Source organism: Ambystoma mexicanum, chromosome 1q (genome assembly GCF_040938575.1).
Source record: "Ambystoma mexicanum isolate Mex_15411 chromosome 1q, UKY_AmexF1_1, whole genome shotgun sequence".
In the NCBI taxonomy this organism is placed as follows: domain Eukaryota; kingdom Metazoa; phylum Chordata; class Amphibia; order Caudata; family Ambystomatidae; genus Ambystoma; species Ambystoma mexicanum.
Genome location: NC_090922.1, coordinates 1,407,611,369 through 1,407,630,103, shown reverse-complemented (window position 1 = coordinate 1,407,630,103; position 18,735 = coordinate 1,407,611,369). Strand labels below are relative to the sequence as shown.

At 44.7% G+C, this 18,735-nt stretch overlaps 1 protein-coding gene across 3 annotated transcripts in view; it reads left to right on the top strand.

The window, feature by feature from the left end:
• The window catches only part of NSUN4 (NOP2/Sun RNA methyltransferase 4), a 191,307-nt gene that overhangs the window by 28,305 nt on the left and 144,267 nt on the right, over window positions 1-18,735 (top strand). Inside the window, exon 2 of one of the 3 annotated variants that reach the window (XM_069642274.1) lies at window positions 18,640-18,693. The exons of the other annotated variants lie outside the window; for them this stretch is intronic. The gene's annotated coding sequence lies outside the window, so the exon portion shown is untranslated. The remainder of the gene's footprint in view (window positions 1-18,639; window positions 18,694-18,735) is intronic. 3 annotated transcript variants of the gene reach the window in all.

Sequence of the window (18,735 nt, the reverse complement as noted above, 5' to 3'; positions counted from 1 at the left end):
TGGCGGGGATTCAGACGCTAGTTCAATATTGGAACCCCCTGATCGTTTCATGGCTCGGCCTGAGTTAATTCAGTTAAGATGGTGATCTTACCTAAGGTGTCGTATTTATTTTAGGCCCTCCCGATCTGAATCCTGACCTCCTTTTTCCGTTCATTACATTAAATAATCTATAATTTCATATAGAATTATAAATCGCCCCACCGCTTTGCGTAGAAAACCTTAATTCTCCCTCCTAATAGGAGAGGGGTGGGCCTTCCTAATTTTGGAGCATATTATCGAGCAGCGCAGCTACGAGTAATAAATGAATGGTTTGTGGAAGGGAGGAATAGGAGATGGAGACAGATGAAAGGGCAATAGTGGGACCTAGAATGGGAGAGCAACTATGGCTGCCTAGAACAGATAAACCTTGAAATGTACATCATCGCGAGATTACAGGATTGGTGGAGGAAATGTGGGATTAGGCTATCTGACAGTAGCAGTTTCCCACATATCCCTCCCCCTTCACCACCACTTTTGCAAATCCACAGTTCACTCCTGGTATAGCTGCCAATTCCTTTATTGAGTGGAAAAAACAGGGATGTACGAAGTTCCGTTATGTTTTTGGGGCAGGCATCACGTCATTTGCGTTATGTAAAGAGGAGCTGGCCTTTCAGGAGAGTTAGCACTTTCAGTATTTTCAAGTCCGCCATTGGCTGATGGCTCCATCCAATAAATCAGCTGCTTTAAGTACATGAACTCCGTTTGAGCAATTTTTGACGTCAAGTTCGGGAGATGAACACATTTCCAGACTTTATAAACTTCTAATTGACCAACCTCTGCCGAGGACTCACATATCGACAATCTTGGGCAAAAAACGTAGGGCTCCCAACTATGTAAGAAACCTGGTCTTGTTTATGGCCAGACATAACCAAAATGACTAGGTCCATACAGATTTGGGAATTTTGACTTCAATTAATGTTCCAATGGCACTATACTCCCGAACGCTTACTTAGAATGGCTCCAGGGGTTCCGGGCTCTTGTTGGAGAGAATGTGGAGGGGGAAGGAGACTGGCTGAATGTTTGCTGGTCGTGTCCCAAATTGTCCCATTTCTGGCATGTAGTCCAGGAAAGTATGGGAATAATGTTCTCTTTCAAGACTGAGAGGTGCCTGGGTGAAAGCATATTAGGATTGGCACAACAGGAACATATAATCTGGCAGAAATACAATTGGTAGGCATTTTTATTCTTCATTCTACACTTCATTAATTTTTAAATAACCACAATTCAAACCTAATCATAACATCAGTGGATTACATTTTAGGTACATAGTTCTTACAACCTCAATATTCTAATTAATAAAATAACCATATTTACATTATTTAATATTATTCACTAGAACTAATCCTACACATATACACAACCAGACACTACACCCTTGACAAACCTTAACAGACAACACATAGGAATTTCATATTAGTCCCCTCTCATTTCATGTCGTTATCTTCCACCTGTTAGCCCTACAATGCTAGCATCAACCATGCAGTCTATTGAATGGCCCCCATACTACTGAATAGGGGTCCTCTCGCATCAGGTTTTTTTGGCATGACTTTCTCATAACTAGCAAGTCCAACAGCAATCCCTGCACATCTGGCTTTTTCCTCGACTTGCATACACTTTGAATTTGCTATGCCGCCACCACAAGTCCTCTGTTGATCCACCCACTATACTCTCAAGCCACCACACATCTCCCGGTATTTGACAGCAGAATTGTTGAATATGGCGTTCTTGGCAGTGCAACTCCCAGTTCAAAATCGAATCTACTCGGAACATAATTCCAAACACCAACCCCTCTTGGGCATTCCCATAGCATGTGTAATAAAGTACCCCCACTATGGCCACAGCCCCATGTACCCTCAGTCATACCTAAGCCAGCCATCCCTGCAGGTGTCCAGTATAGGTGACACAGAATCCTATGACACACATATTGTAAATTAAAAATCCATCTTGGAGTGTGCCAGTTCTCATCAGATTATCCCACTCCTTTACAGGGATGTTCTTGCCCAACTCTTTCACCCATGCTTGCTGCAATTTGTCCCATGCATTCATACGAAAAGTATCCAACGGCAAGTGGCAGCCTTATTGGTAGTGGCTCAGACATGGAAATCCCCAGACCCCCCACATATAAAAGACTGGTTTCAGAAATTGTGGAATTTTCTATCCCTGGAATTGGTCACCAATACGATTCAACGGGCGCAGGCTATGTTTTCAACAGAATGGGTGCCAATTCTGTACTTCTTGCATGGGGATTATATGGAACAAAACTGTCAGCAGAATTTACAAATATTAGACATACATTAAACTTAACGATGGACTAGCATCCTGTGTACAAGGGGGTGGGGGGGTGGGAGTTCGGGAGGGTTAGGTTAAGTTTGTCGGGTAATATGGGGGCGGATGTTTGTTTTTTATTTTTCTGTGTATATATGAAAACCCCAATAAAGTTTTATTTTTAAGTCGACCTGTTTTGTTTGTCCCTTTTTTATGTCCTACTTTTTTAAAACGAGAGTTAAACTGTTTAACCACTTGTTCTTATCTTTGTGCTATTGTTGAGGCACCCTTTTGTGGGAATGCCTTCACCATCTGTAAATGCCATTGTAAGTCCTTTCTGTTTAGAAATTGAAATCCCTGTTGTTCAAATAAATACAAGTACATAATAACGCAACATGTTTGTGGAATCGCATGGATTCTTTTTTTTATTTAATTGATTTCATGCTGTCATGAAAGTCAGATCTTCTAAACCGACTCACTTTCAGACAGTGTTCTGTGGTTTAAAAGGTGACTTTGCCTGTTTTTGACCACATCTTGTGTGTATAATTGAACTTTACAACATCGCCATAAGAGCCACCCTACTTGTACTTTCTGCTGGTATTAGTAATTGGCATGATACCAGTAGTCAGGTTAGTAGCTAACAAACATATAAACCGGAACTATGCACGAGCAGAGTAACTATGTAGCTTTCCTTTTACAAGCATAATTGGCCATAATTGAGCGCTTCAAATTAACCAGATTTTGATATGTCAACTTATTAATATTGTAGGTTGGGGAAAGTATTGCGAGGAATTGCAGACTGCTGTACTAAAATGTATTTTCGCAGCAATGGGTCTGAACTCTTGTCCCAGCCGATTTGTTAACTTACTAGTCAGTAATGGGTTTTTGTTAGGATTCATTGTTAGCTTGCCTACAAGGGAAGATATTCTAAAATGTGCACAAGCCTTTTTTTTGTAATAAAAACAAATATCCATATTGTAGCGCAGGTATTTCTTGGCATGGTGGCGGGCACATTACTTTCCAGGAGCACTCCCCAGCTCCTCCCCAGAAAACCGCTGCAAGTAGTGGGTCTCTAAGTAGCCTGCAAATATTAAATCCATGGTAAACCCTCCCTGTAACAGGAGATGGGCTTCCCCCTCCGTTTTCACTGTTCCATTGACCCCATTCAGAGGACCACCGACACCAAGGTGGATTTTGTAAATGATCCGAACCGGGGGCCCTTTCTATTTGAAACCAAAGCATAGTAACAGAAGTGTGTTAACTTTAAATAGCATAGCTACATCTTTCCCTTACCTAACCTGTCGTGACTTTCGCTCTGAGGATCTGCTCTGCCAATCCACACTCCCTAAGCAGGGAATCATGGTGAGACTCTTAGGGCGCCACTTATGGAACAGACTCCCTCTACAGTGTGTGGTGTCGGTGAAATAGAAGGAAGGGCCCAGTGGGGGAGGGGGGTCTCTACCCATAGGTGGCCTTTGGCAGGCCACCACATTCCTTTCCTGCCTCCTGCACGAGTAAGAACTATTTCCACTTCTATATAAACACCTAAATATTCATACAAAACATATATACATATTTATTCATTACTAAATACGTAACTATGAACATTTAAGCTATACACATTCAAAACTATGTGCAATGTATACATGGGTGTGACTGCTGCAGTCAGTCACACCCTTCACAGTTCCTTCTTCTGTTCTTTGATTCATGTCCTGGAGACAGGCACTGCCCCCATTTACTGGTGCCCGGGGCTAGCCAGTAACAAGACACTGTTTCTTGAATGTCAATCAAAGGAGGTCCCTAGACTAGGTGGCTTGTAAAAATCAGCCATCTTGCAAAAAAAAAACAAATTGTAAAAGATGTACAGTCCACAAGTTAATACAGATACAGAATGAAAAGGCACAATAAAATTCAAAAAGCCAAATAATAAGACCACATATATTTTATGATTGCACATACTGTGAATAAGTTCATAGCATAGGAAATGCATTGATGTTTACAAATATACAAAAAGGATCTAGAGTCAGTCTGAGGGTGCAGGTAATGTAGTTTTCAAAGATAGTCCGTGTCTATCTGTAGACCTGTGCATAAGGGTTTTAACTGTGGGGGCCTATTATGTCCAACTGGCCCAGCCTTCTTCAGCACAAAAAGTTCTCAGCAGGGAATCCATCGGTATAGTGATATGATGTGACCTTTATAATGTGCCTATACACAAGTGTTTCAAGGCGCAAAACTTTGTGTTGCTATGTTCCACATAATCTGATTTGGTTGTGAAGTTTCTGTGTAGACGTAGAAATAGACTGAATGGCAGGTTGTCGGAGGTTTTTTGATTTTGAATAGTGTTATGTAAGATGGTGTTCTGTCAGTGGGCTTCTTTAAAATGAAATTGTTTAACCTCCTTGAGTTTGATGGTGAGGTTGAGGAAGGACATTTCAGAACTGAATTGCATAGAAAATTTCAAGTGTGGGTTCAACCCATTTAGCCAGTCAGAAAATTCATGGAAAAGATCTCCAGAGCCTTGCCAAATCAAGATGATGGCAACATTTTAATGTTGGATGTGTATTGGTGGTCTGAAAATATATGATTTATATAACAGATTTTCGATGCTGGGAGTAAAAGCTGCTCCCTTAGCTGTACCTTAGTTTGAATGTACCGTTTGTTATCCAATGTGAAGTAGTTCCTGTCCAAAGCTGTCTTGAGAAGTTTAATGAGGAAGGTCGTAGGCACTTCATGGGAGATTTTTACTTTTCTAAACACTGCGACCGGCCACACTGCAGTGACTTCATGGGAGACACGCATTCAAGAGAAATATGTGCAACTTTGCCAAGCTTACAACATGCTTGATATCTGGAAATTTACATTAGGATACCATGCCGCACCTGACATGCGCGCCATTTAACCCAAATACCGAGATTTGCAGGTTCACGTATACCAATGAACGGTTGTTTTGGACTAGAGGAAAAAAAACGATAAAAACGGAACTAAACATTGTGCGGTTCTTACGCACAGTTAAATAGCCGACAACTTATCAATCAGTCACTTATATTTTCATATGCCCTGAAGACGGCCCGGTTAGGGTTGAAACAGGTGTTGGCGTTTTTCACTGATGAAATATTGAATTGGCACTTTATTTCTGATAAAATACTATATTGTGGACCTTTCTATTGTAAACTTACAAACATTTGATGTAAATTTAATTTGTGGATCTTTCCATTGTAACACTGTAAAAATGTACACAACTCCAAGAGTTGGAATTTGTGTTTTTCTTTTTGATAAAATGGTTTAACAACTCAGTAACAAAATTTGCAACCACTTTTTTGGTTCGATATTTTGTCTGGTTGATAGACACAGGTCGGCAGCGCAGACAGTGAAGACCTCCAAATCTTCTGTTAACTTCATGGGAGATGGGTCGCTGGTTTGACCACATGTTCTGTAACTTGGATGTTGGTATACAGAGCACTAATGTTAAGGGTGACAAGGAGTGAGTGAAAAGGCTAGTGTTCGACAAGTTGGATAATGTATGTCTTTCAAAAAAAGCTTTAGGTGAAACGGTTAAGTGTGGGAGAAAGAAATCCAAGCATTTTCCCATGGGTTCCCAAATAGAGCCACAGAATGAGACAGTTGGTCTGCCTGGTGGGTTATTGATATCTTTATGGATGTCTGGAAGGACATGGTATTTGGGGCTTTTAACATCTCTGGGGGTAAGGATGCGAGCTTCCTTGGTGCTGAAGAAGCCCTCATGAATGCCATCAGTGCAGAGATATTGAATATGTGGTGCCCTGTCCACCACATGGGGCACTGACATGTCGCTCGTATCTGAGTTGAAGTCTTTTAATCTTCAAGGCGCCCTGTTGCTACATGAGCACCTCTGGCCATGCTGCACAGCCTATGCTTTATAGAAGTCCTACAGCAGCCACAAGGCCCTGGGGGCTGGCACAATCTCAACATGAAGTGGCACCACTGTTTTCTCCTCTGGTTCTGCTGCCGCCCCTGGCGATCTGTCTCAATATTCAGTGCCCACATGGCCTGTTAGGGGGGGGAGAGGGGTGAGGTGCTGCTTTCGTCGCGTGCTGGGCATACATTCATTTCTTTCATGCAGTGCCGCCCATTGCCATGGGGATGCCGCCATCACTGCTTCACTTGTGATGCCTCCCGTATCTACTACGTACCTGTGCAGCACAGAGCGGGAGGGAGCAGGATCGAGCTGGCTCTCGGGTGCTCTACACTTGTTCACTTGGCCCTACCTCATGCTCAGCGACCTGGTACTTCAGGACCTTCATTGCCCCGCCTGTCCGGATGTGCAGGCTTTGCACTGCGATTGCTCCTTCATTCTCCCGGTCCACTTTTGGCCCACACAGCCCAGGAGGGCTTCTCTTCTGGCCCCGCCCTGTCTGGCGCTGGGTTCCACAGGGCCTTGGCTGCAGCACGTGGTCCCAGGCTGCTCTGCACAGGCAGCTCTGAGTTAAGCGGTCCTGTTCTTATCCCCACGCTACCCTGGGTCTTTGCTTCTGGGCCCGACCAGTCTGGCTGACTCTCCACCAGGCCCTGTGGGTGCTCGGCCATACCAGGCCCACAGCCTTGTACCCACGTTTGATGCCGGGCAGCCCCTGTCCTATGCAGCCTGGCTACCAAAACTCCTCAAGGCCCCCGGCCCTCAAGTGAGCTGCTATTTGTTGCCTTCTGCTGCTTCTCCTTTCAGCTGTTATGTAGACCCTGAATTTCCGACCCTGGTCCAAGCAAAGAGTGTCCTCCATCACCCCAGGACTCATCACCCCAGACAAGCGACAGTCCCCATGGGAACCACCAAGGCCACTCGGTTAGAGAGGGGCCTGCACTTGTAAAATAAAATTGTTGATGACAGGATATTTGCTACACCCGGATTTCTTATCTTATTACACTGGACACAGACATCAAGGTGGATATTATAAGAATCTCACGGGACCCCTCCTTTACAAAACACTTAACCTCTTATATCTAATTCCCTTTCTGGATTCTGGGGAACACTCCGCTGATGGCATTTGGGGCCTTCCACCTCCTGGGACTATTTCCCCGACTCCCTGTGCGCGACTCGTGCTTTCTAATGTTCCTGGGCAGCTCCCTGCTGGAGTGGGGGCTCGCCTGCATCACCACCTCTTCCAATCTTCATGCAGCCCAGTGGCCTAGGGCCAGCCCCCCTGCACCCCGCAGTGCCCTTTTTAAAACCAGGCATAATCCCTGTTGGCATGCCACCGTTCCCACTGCGGGTGGGATGTTGAATTCAGGCACAGGCCCTGTTGTCATGGTCAGAGCCGTGTTCAGTTGCATTGTCCGCGGCATGCTGGATCTTCATGGCCCGCTGTGGCGTCTGATGGACACTGGATGCTGTCTGCTTCTCTTCAACTAGGCTACCTCGCTCGTGTCTTCTCCACTCGGGCTGCTACAATGAGGCAGCTGGAACTACACTCCCCCTTTCTTCGCCCAAGCCTAATAGGGCAGCTTGGGATTTTTCTTCACTGCAACCCCCCCACACCCTCTCCACAGTGGAGCTGACATTGCTGCTATTCACCATTCTGGTGGCTCAGGTCTTCACTGTTGTGCCTGCCTCGTTGGCCCCAAGGCAGCCTGTTTGGGCGCGGTCGGGTTGCCTGGTTCGGGCTACTACACGGCCCAGACCGGGTACCTCTTCTAGCCTGCAGCCCAGGTCCACAGTTATCAAACCGGGTCTCCCCCCCCCCCCCCCCCCCCCCATTCCCCACTCTCTCAGCCCAGCGTCTCCAATGTCTGTGGTCCATGGATGGCCCTGCCCCCCTCCAGGGGATTGTTTTAGCTTTCATCTCCTCTGCTGTTCATGGTGGCTGGATTTATTAGTCTAAAAACATATACACAGAAATAAAACATACAATACATGAAATAAAATACCTTATGTCTGTGTCTATTCTTTCCAGGTTTTCCTTTAGGGGACAAGCATGCAGCCCCTATTTGGGCCACAGGCTACAGCTAGTCCCTAAGAGTTCCTCCACTGGACAGAGGAGACTTTTATCTGTTCTTTTCATTTTCCTGTTAACATTCTATTCAGCCCCATGGTAGGCTGGATGGTTTAATACTATATAATACGCCAATGTTCACACACAAACCGTAAATAAAATGCTATACCCCATGGTGGCTGCCTTTTTTTTATTTCTTAATTTCCTGCAGGGTACCAGCATGTAGCCCACATTAGCCAGGCCCAAATTGTGCCAGGGGCTACATACAATATGATGCTAAACAGCAGGCCTGCGTTGTTCAATGTTATCTGTATTAATACCAAATGACAAACTGGGTATTCACTCAGGCCCATCCGACTGGATGTCACTGTACCAGTCCACTGAACAAGACGCCGTTAACGGTCGACCAACTGTCTCTTTACAGGGCGGATGTGATGGTAGAACGTTTGTGTCCATTGCGTGCGTGGCAGAGAATACAACAAATGATTCCTCTTACACACATGAGGTACAGAACTTGAGTACCACGCTGCCTCCTCTGTAGTTGTTAACACTTCCATCACTCTGGGCAAGGGATGGCAGTTGACCAAGATACTGCGATTCAAATCCCTTAAATCTGCGCACAACCTAATCCGTCCTTCCGGATGCTGAGTCATTGTGTCATGACAATAGGAGATGGCCAATTGCTACATTCAATGGGTTCACCCTGCTCGCACAAACCTCGTAACTCCATTCCCAACCTTTTCTCTCACCCCCAATGGAAGATTCCTCACCTTATGCACACAAAGCATAGCATTCTCCACCAACTGAACTTTTCGACAATATCCACGCCATCTTCAATACCTTTGCAGTACAAGTTACTGAATTTCCTCCCCACCTCATCCATGAACCTCTCAGACTTGTCTTTGCTAACCATCCTCGCTTGTAATTCTTTCCCAGGATGCAATTCCAAACCAAGTTTTCCCTGCTGCTTCCACCCCACCAGACAATCTCCTTTTGCCACTACGTACACTTCAGCACAAATGTGTTTGCTACTATAAGCAACGTTACACCAAACAAACGCCAGATGTCAATTTTTACCCACCACCATAAGTTTTTGGCTGCATGCCAGACGTGTGCAACATGTGGCTCTTGTCACCCCAGATTTCCATATGCTTCTCAGATATAATGCTGTAAGGTGACCACGAATCGGCTAATGCTTTAATAGCACACCCATCCACAACAATTTCTACATCGGGAGGAGTGTATTTCCCCCCCCTTCATGCTCAGCCACTTCACCCACGATGTGGATAATCTTGTTGGATCACTCCTGTTTCTCCTCCACCATACACTAACTAACACTTGTCTCAACCTCTGACACGCTGTTTTACACAATTTAGCGATGCCCTTTCCTTCCGCACTTGACTCTCATGGCAAAACACTCCTTGGGATTAAGCGCATGCTTCTCAAACCCACATCTGGTAATGCCCCATGCGCCTCACTTGTTAGTGAACTTGACTACTTCCCTCTGACCTGTTGTACCTTTTTACTGCATGCACTTTTGACTCCTCCCCAAACGTCTCCTTATCACTCCCACTTGCATGCTCGCCTTTCCATTTTTAGCATTCATTTCCTTCAAGCTCCTGCTTGTTAACTCCATCCACTTGGCAATAGTCCACGCCACCTGTAAATTATGGTTCTCCGCCTGCCATAATGGTCCCTGAATCTTTTGACTGGATGTATGCATCATTAGCTGCTCCCGGATGTACTCCTCCCTCCCTGTAAATTCACATGAAGTCAACAGTCCTCTCAAATGAGCCAGAAACGAATCAGCTGTTTCACCAATCCCTTGCTTCCTTGAAAAGAATGTATACCTCTCACCACATTTACTTATTTGCCATACTCAGCCACCAGCTTCCTAATCTCTTAACCATACACACCATCCCCATCCCTGCTCCCGACGTCTTCACCATCAACCTCTTGTACATCTGGCAACTTTCATCCTAACCGCCTCTGTCCCCACACAACAGAGTTGAGAATTTCCTTTCATCAGATAATCTATCAAAATCTGATGCCACAAAATAGAGTTTAAAAAGATCTTTCCAGTCCTCACACGGGACTGGTGGCTCACCAGGGGTAGCCAAAAACCTGGGGCATGGGTCCAGATTCTGCATTGCAATATCTGATAATTTTACAAATATGGCAAATAACCAACACACACAATTGGAAATAAAGAAATGCCTCCCCCAACTAGAGCGACTCCCTATTCTCGCCCAACCACCACCTGTCAATGTTCGGCAGGCGCGACCTCCCACTGCCACAACAATGTCCCAATCTGGAAGAAATTCACACTGCCAAAAACACATAAATAAAAACAAAACAAATGTGTAGGTTCCTCAACATCAGCCTAAATGTCCCTGGCAGGACGAATTCCCTCTGCCAGCTGAACTGTTAGCTGTCTGGATAGACTCCGTAGGAAATGCTTGCAGTACAGTCTGACCTTGATAAGATATAGCGACAAGTAACCTAGACACAGTCTTGCCTGACCAAAATAGGGTGCACTACCCTTCACTGTGCCGCCAGACCTGAAGGTGGCGCATCGCCTTCCAGACACACATATTCTGTTCTTGCCAGTCTGACTATGGAATGGCAAAGGAATATGCACACCCCCACATGCATACAGCACCTCCCCCCAGACGGACTCGATTATGCGTGAGGATCAGCAAAGGCACCTCTTCACAAGAAGTGCGGCACTCCAGCCAGCACTGCTCTGCCACCATTATTAATGGAGTAGCAGGCCCAAATCCTGCCTCAGACGGCCCACCACTGACCAGAGCGGGCGATGGCACTCTCTGCAAGGCAACACCCCGCTCAGACTCCGGCAGATACTGCCCACTATAGAAACCTCCAGCCACACCAACGACATCCGCCCATCGGAGCAAGGATGCTCTGCTCCGCGTTGGATGTCTTCCTCCGCTTAGTCACCACAAAACGTAGTGATGACCAAAAGAAAAACAGGGTAGGTTCACCTTATAGGCAAATAAGTTTATTGTAAAATAAGACCCCAGTACAGGTCCATCCGAATGGATGTCGCTGTACCAGTCTGCTGAAAAAGTCCCAGTTATCGGTCGACCAACGATCACTTTACGGGGTGCACACGATGGCATTCTATGATGGAACGTTGGTCTGCCATAACTTTAACCTCATAAATATGGTGACAGGGTAACATTCCCATCTCATTTTGGGGACAGCGTTTGCTAAAACGATATCTTTAAAGACTGCTTTAGTGATTCACGAAGGGATTCAAGTAAGCGGCCAAAACTGAATTGACTGACCATACTTTTATCCCACTACTCTGGCTTTCTACTTTGCTGTACAGATTAGACATCTGCTGCAGGCTCCTGCCTTTGTAGCTGTCACCACAACAAATGGGCTCATCTACATTCCAGAAACCTAATGTACTCTTCGTGGGAATCTAACATCTCCTGCCACTAGCCATTGACGAGTGCTTGGTGAGTAAGAAATTGTGGGGAGGTGTATGTGGAGAATTGAGGGAGCAAGTAACTTCTTGTGCCGGGTAGTAGATGACACATTGAGATGTATTTCTCGGGTGCACTTCATTCATGCAAATATTTCCTAAGTGGGTGCCATTTGCATTCCTGCACAAAGTATACAGAATACATTTGTTCTGATGCAAGTTTAAAAGCCAGGACATTCTTCATTGTATTAAGTTAAGATTTTTGCTCTCACTACGTAGACTTGCTTCAGAAGAGGCTCTGATAAAGGTCACCTGTTTGTAGTCTGGATAAATGATTATTTTTGTGAGCAATTTAGTTTGCAGTGTGGAATATGCAGACCATGCTTGTCTGGTGCTTGTTTGGGTGATGGGTTTGTTTGTTGTGAAGGTAATATGGGGTATTGAGCTAGATGGCTTTGAATACAATGCAGAGTCCTTTGAAGCCATATATCTGACGTGTGGGGAGCCAGTGGAGCGGAGAGTGCTGGGGTGATGTGAGTGGGAGTTGCGCTGCTGCATTTTGTATGGCTTGCAGGGGAAAGCGTTCTGTTGAGGAGGCCAGTGAGGAGAAGATTACCGTTGTCCTGCGTAGTACCAGTGCTTGTTATGTGGTGTGGATGACATTTGGGAAGGAAGGGGAGGATGTGACTCGTCTTTCATAGTTGTAGGCTTCACATTTTGTTGACAGCGGGTATGGGTGCATGAAGAAAAGATGGCAAGTCGATAGTTAAGTTTGTTCTGTCAGTGAGGTGGGATGTGAACCAGTTGTGGACAGCACCTGACAGGTTCATCCTGTGAGGTAGTATGTTCAGGGGAATGCTATGGTAGATGCATTGTTGTCGAGGATTACAAGTAGGACTGTGCATCTTTTGTCTGTGATGTTGAGGATGCGAAGTGTTGCGGTGTCAGTGCTGTGACCATGTGGAAAGCCAAATTGGAAGGGGTTGAGTTAGTTGATTATGTGGTAGTATTGTGGTCTGGTTGCGAAGTGTTCCATGATCCTAGCAAGGTAGGGCAGGATAGTGATGGGGTGGTAGTTTTCAGTGAGGTCAAGGGATGTCTTTTTCAGGAGGGGGGAATTGTCCAGTTCTGAGTGTGGAGGGGATAGTACGATGTGAGACAGGATTTGAGGTTCAGCCAGTGTGGAGTGAGCACAGTGGTGAAAAAGAATGTGGCTTGAAGTGGACATTCGTCATCGAAGCAGTGTGTAGGAATTTTTGGGATGTGAATGGGATGAGGGTCTCTTTCGCTGGGATGGAAAGTGTGCAATCTGTTATGTTTGGGAGCAGGGGGTGGAAGCGGGACAGCATAGGGAGGAGGCCTAAGTAGAATACTGAAGTGGACAGGTTATGGAATGTGTGTATGCTGGCTTGGAGAAGGCCTTGATGATTTTGAAATGTTTCTCTGCACAATGAGGTGGATTAGAGTTATTGCGGTAGTAGGTGGCTTTGGCATAGCCTATGGTAGTTATGTATTAGTTGCAGCAGTGTTTTTAAGGAGTGCCCTGGTGGCGGGAATGTGTTCTTTAGCCAGGTTCTTCCTAGGGGTCTTGCTTCCTACTTGGTAGAGAGGAGCCAAGGAAATTATCTGCAAGGGCCAAGGGAAATTATAAAAATATTTGAACAATTGGATAATGCCAAAGCGAAACTAATGCAACCAGCTGGCCAGCCTGGAGAAAGTAGAGAAGAGTGCTTGTTGGATTAGGGAGATTATAACTCAAGAGGAAGGGATTTGCAAAGGCTGTGTGCAAATTGCTGATTCCTTTGATAAATGGCAGGTTTGAAGAGGGATGTCACGGCGGAAGCTGTAAAGAGGGCAATGATGAAACTGTCAACCCATGGTTCATTTTGGTGGTTGCAGGATTTGTGATTTCTTTGGGTGTGTATTTTGTCTACTGGCTGTGTGATGCTGTTATGGAGGAGGAGGAGGATGGTGGTATGAGGGGTGCTAAGGCTGCGTCTGTAATGTCTGTCTGTGGGCATGTGTGGCAGGTTGGAGCATCTTGTGTGGTAGTGAGAGGTCGCAAGTGGTCAGATTGCAACACCCAGATTAGATTTTGCACAAAAAGCTGATTTCTTTTTTTCTCTCTCCCTGAAATCAAGGTCATGGTTGATGAGTTGTGCGAGGGTCCAAGGGCGAGGACAGTGTTTAGTATGGGTTGTTGTCTCATGGAGTCTTCCAGGGCTGAAATTGCCATGGTAGATATTGATGCAAGGGAGCTGTAGTTGTCAGTAGTGAAGTCGGTCTGGTCAGTGGAAGTTTGGATTGTGTGTTGGGCGCTATAATGAGGTGGATAAATGAGGTGTGGGTGTGATGGAGAGGAAGTGAGAGCTTCAAAGAAAGTGTGTGTGGTCGGTGGTTGTTGCTTAGTCAGTAGCCTTTTGTAAATAATGCAACAATGAGAGAGTGGGTGCAGCATGTCAGGGATGATGTGTGTGTGGCTGGGGAGTGTGTGCAAAATAGCTGATTGATAATATGGGTGTGCAGGAGCATAGTGGCAGTTGAGGCCAAGGCCAGAAATGACAGTAGAGCAGGGCAGATGGAAACCGCAAGGTGACGGCGACTGGCGATTCCACGAAATGAAGTAAAATCGGCAGTGGACTCCGTGATCTATGAACAGCACCACTGAAACTGGGATGGACTACATCCTGAAATGTTTTGATCATATAAGATGACCTGGTCAAGATGCTATGAATCTGAGAGTAATCTTTGTCCTCTACCTCAACATTGCTTGGATACATTTATATACATTATATTTTTTCTCATAACAAGATAACCAATACTTGGAAGGGCGGAATTGGGAGAAGTTTACATGCTAATGCAGGGATCAAAATAAGGATTTTATTAGCAGGAGCTAAAAGCAGCTTCTGGGTATCCAACATCACCTAGTAAGCAGAATCTACCTTTGGGAACCAGGAGCTATTATATTGTGGGCCTCAAATGGAGCTATTATATTGTGGGCCTCAAACTTAACTCCCACATGAGATGCATACTGTAACTTTTTGACATTTTATGTACGACCCATTATTCTACAAATGTCTTATGGGTGTATCCTAAAGCTCATTTATACACGTCATATGGATATGTTTGGGCATGAGGAGCCAAATTTTGCTCCTGATAGCTGTTGGTATCAACCTAACCAGGCTTCCCTAGACTTTAATCGGTAGATAAATACCTCCCAGCAATTTTGAACCCTGTTATATTTTGTGTTTTCCATTGGAAGTGTTGCCGACTTTGTCCTATGGACCTGTTGTAATAATATAGGTAGCATATGGGATGACATTGCAAAGAAGTGTACTTGAAGGCTTGAATCTGTTCACATGTAGATCAAGGAATGTGAATGATTTATACAAGTGTCTCTGTAGCGCAATTCCTGACTTGATTTTGCCCCCACCTAAAGTTAATTCAGGAAACACATTTAGTTATCACTGTAGTTTCTTGGAAAGGGGATATTATTTGATTTAACACGTTTTCAAAGGTTCTTATAGGGTGTTCATGCAGAAATCACTCTCGTTTCATAAAGTTGAAAGAGATCGAGTTTTATATATCATTTTCTGGAGCGATATGGGGAGAATTAATACCTTATCTAACCATTATTTATGCCCCCACACTCATTCGGCCTCCCTTTATTACAAGCCATTACTTACGAAGTACAGAGTACTCCTTGGTGGGAGAGGCTTCCCCTTTCACTGCATGATCCATTCATCATTGTGTAGTCTTGATTTCTTTGTCACCATGCACAGTCCTATAAGAGGTGTAATACCTGCTTCTCGGTATTTCGCAGTTCTACTCTCTGGGAGGAAGTGACGGAGGGGAATGTCTTTGTGGACGAACATTTTTCGATTGGGTATCCCCAAAATGTTGGAGATGCTTGAAGCCAAATGGACGATTACTTGCAACGTGATGTTGGTTTGTTCGACTGCGCTGGGGCACGGTGAGGCGTTAAGGCTGTGATGAAGGGGATGGATGCATCTATTCTCTCTGCAAGGGCCAAGGAAAATATTTGAACAATTGGAGAATGCCAAAGCACCAGCTGGCTGGCATGGAGAAAGTAGATAAGAGTGCTCATTGGATTAGAGCGATTAGAACTCAAGAGGAAGGGGTTTGTAAATGCAGTGAGCAAAAGGCTGAGGCCATTGGTAAATAGCAGGCTTGGATAGAATGTCACAGTGGAAGCCGTAGAGTGGGCAATAATGAAACCCCAAGTGAGGAAGAACCCAGTTTCCAATGGCTTGCTTCTGAAACTGTGTAATAAGGTTGGGGGAGGGGGGTGGAGCGCAGCCCACATATGCTAAACTGGGTTACTGCTAGCATAGACCGTGGGGAATTTCTAGGCATCTGAGAGTAGCTACTATTGTGGGTACACATAAGCAAGGAAAGCCACCAGACTTGTGCTCTTCCTTCTCAATGGAGAATCCAAGTTCATAGCAGACATTACGGTGATTACAATTCTGTTACATACTGGTTTAAAGTAGCTTTCTGTCCGGCAGAGCTATGAAGATGATTTTAAGAAGGCTGTATAAAGCGATATCCGTGGCAGACATTCTACTGGGCCTCTTGTCTATAAGGTCTTTAGATTCGGAAAAGGCCTTTGGATTTGACTGAATGGAATTCTATATACGCTAACCCACTGGCCAGGATATGCGTTATCTGATATGTCATGATAATCCATACAGAGAGGTACCCACCAGGAATGCCCTCTCACTTCAGTTTAACCACGCAACCTCTAGCGGAATTGATTAGGAGGAACCACCATACTGCAGGTTTTTCCATGGCCAGGAGATTTGGATAGTATATCATGTTATACTCTTATCAGTATTCCTGCATGATCCCAAGATGTCAAACCCGAGAGGAATGGATATGATATAGAAATGTGTCATCTATAGACGTTTCAAAATAAAATAGGGTAAGTATATCTTATTCCCATTGTGAGGGGAAAACTGAGGCGATTCCTGTTCGCGAGAGTCCTTTACCTCTACTGGGATGCACATTTGTAAACACAAAAATGTATTAAGGAGGTACTTAAACTCTGTACTGTACAAACTACAGAAGGATGCAGGGCATTGGTCGATCTTCCAGTCTAAATTCTGGGGCTGGCTGCGCTATTTTTCTTAAGCAGGCTTTGTTGATATCCTAAACACTCCACTTGCTATCCCACAGATAGGATATGGGTGCTATGTTGTGGAAGATTATCTGGGCAGATGAAACACCCTGTGTGCTGTTGAAGACCCGATTGATCAGTTTGGGAAGGTGGTACTGGCTTACCTCATATCCGAAAATATTACTGGGGCTTCCCACCTCGGGATGACTAAACATAGACACACCTCCAGCTTGAAATCGCTCTGCTGAACAGGAATCTATCATGGCAGGTCCTCTATTGACCACCCAGAAGATTGGGCATTCCTCAGACAACAAGAAATGTCTTACAATCTAAGAGGGAGGTCACTAGCAATTTGATGCCAGGGGAATGTTACCTTTGTGGCCCGACTCTGGAACAACCCGGACATATCAGAAGTTAAAAAGTGGAGGAAAAAGTACCTGTGAGTGGATTAAGGTATAGTGAAAGTAGAGGATTTTATTTCTCATGTTCTCCTTCCCTGACTTGAGAGGTTGAATCCACGTATGATTGAGTTTTCTGTAAATCTGAATCATGCATGCCCTATTAAGGCAGTTTACAGGTGGGTTGGTGTTTCTAGAACACTACAAGCTGGATGTTAATTCCAGAAGGGCTTATAAACAAACCTTCATGCTTTATCAAGTGGTCACTAGTGTTCCATCACCTACTCTAATAAAATTCAGAGCCAATTGGAAATCCAACGTGGGTATGTTGAGAAATGGACAGAAGCCCTGATGATTTCAAGTGGGCATCACTGGTAGACTTCAATTTGTACAATTTAAAATACTGGACATGATTTGTTTGTTTATAATGCGCGCCAGACCCATGGGTAACTAGGCACTTGTGTGGAAGGTAATGGCTACATGGCACAGTATATACATTTTATACATAGTTGTACAAAGGAAAAGCGATTTGTACAAACATTTACTATCCAGAGAATTGTTGCAAAAGATTGAAGTCCCTGATCCAAGATGTCTTCTGTGCAGTAGGAACTATTTTCTTTCTTAATGTCTTGTGGAGTTGTGCTGAAATGAAGGTTAACTAGGGCAGTGTATTGCGACACTCGTAAAGAGTTTGTTGAGTCCTTTATAGATGTGCCCCAAACTGGTGCTGCTTAATATCTAGGTCAAGACTGAGTTATCCAGATATATTTTTGCCACCGCGGTAGTGGCCAAATGAAAAAGCCTCCTTGTGAGGAGTGAAAGGTGTAGCGAGACTGGTGGCCTCGGAATAGGGGGTGGACAAATGTTGCTTTATAGAAGAGAAAATATTTACAGCTCGGGTTGCCCTGTGAAGCACCAGAAACTGTGGAACAAATGGGGATCGCACGATTGATATTTGGGCTTACTGCCATGTGTCCTGCCTAGAAATGGTGAAAAATGTCATGTTTTTTCAAAATGTTTGTCCAGTTTCTTTTGGGAATGTGAATACTGGTGAAGGATAGTTATTCCTATTGCACTTGGTTGATACATTTCTGTGACATTAAGAGTTGATGAAGATCAAAATGCAGTACATTTGTTTAACTGGATTTGAAAATCAAAATCTTTGGAAAAAGTGTACCGGTGACACTGAAATTCTTTTGAATTGAGAAGATCAAACCAAACCCATTGGTAGGAACTGCAAGCAGAAGAAAATTGCTATCTCTATGTTGTGTGGAACGTGGTTTGAATACAGAGAGAGAACTTAAAAATGTCCTGAAATAATGCTAGTCTCTGTCCACAAAGTTTTGGACATGTTAATGAAGATGTGTGTTCCTCTCCCAGACCGACTGCACACCTGGAGGTCTTGCCATGCGGCCATAACACTGCTGCAAAGAGGTAGGAGACCACAGAGATGATGGAGAAATCCCATCATCTTTA